The sequence below is a fragment of the Plectropomus leopardus genome, chromosome 9 (genome assembly GCF_026936395.1).
Source record: "Plectropomus leopardus strain MGB_pleo_1.0 chromosome 9, ASM2693639v1, whole genome shotgun sequence".
NCBI lineage: Eukaryota > Metazoa > Chordata > Actinopteri > Perciformes > Serranidae > Plectropomus > Plectropomus leopardus.
This window is the reverse complement of record NC_142184.1, coordinates 20,749,660-20,750,489: the sequence shown is the minus strand read 5'-3', so window position 1 is coordinate 20,750,489 and position 830 is coordinate 20,749,660.

The window sequence follows — 830 nt, the reverse complement described above, 5'->3', positions numbered from 1 at the left end:
GACTGTACACAAAGCCATAGGCACGGACACACGGATGGATAGATTACAGCTTTCTTTATAAATTATGCAAGACCTGCACTTTTCACACAGCCAAGTCCCCGAGAATTTTCTGCCGTTTTTTTTTCCCTCCCGGATTTCTATTTTTGAATTTGAATATATGATGATCGTCTGTAAGTTTGGTACCAGCCCTCTTGAATCAGGGTCCCAACTCATTCACTCACTGACATTCTTATTTTTATTAGGCTACGATTATATGATTTAAACTTGATGCAAATTTGGCCCTTTTGATTTGTTATTTTTGCAGGAAATGAATGAAACTCGATCATTCTGTATCTCCTGCTGATATTAGGCTACACATTGAAAAGATACGTCTACCTAATGCTCATATTTCCTTTTGTTGATGTTTGATTGGGATGCTGTTTTCAGCGGATGGAGACGTCTTGTGTTCGCTGGCTGAAGATGTCCAGGCAGGCAGGGTGAGATGCGGGTCTTCTCGGTTTTCACTGATCCAGCACTTTGGCCCCCTCACATCCTGTAAACGCCTTCCACTTACACAGGGCCAATCGACCGCCCCCTGTCAGGTAGCACACTGCCAATGTCAAAAAGACAGGAGAAAGTCACTGTACACACACACACACACACACACACACACACACACGGGGAGGGCACCCATAAAGTGGACCGGAGCACCTTGTGGTTGGTGATAATTCACGTTGTCCTGGGTTTGAGGCAGCTTGTTTGTGTTTGTGTCAAATAGTTACCAACAGAAAGTGCAAGAAAAATGTAAAGAACCCCTTTAGACATGTTTTAACACACACATAAAATACTTT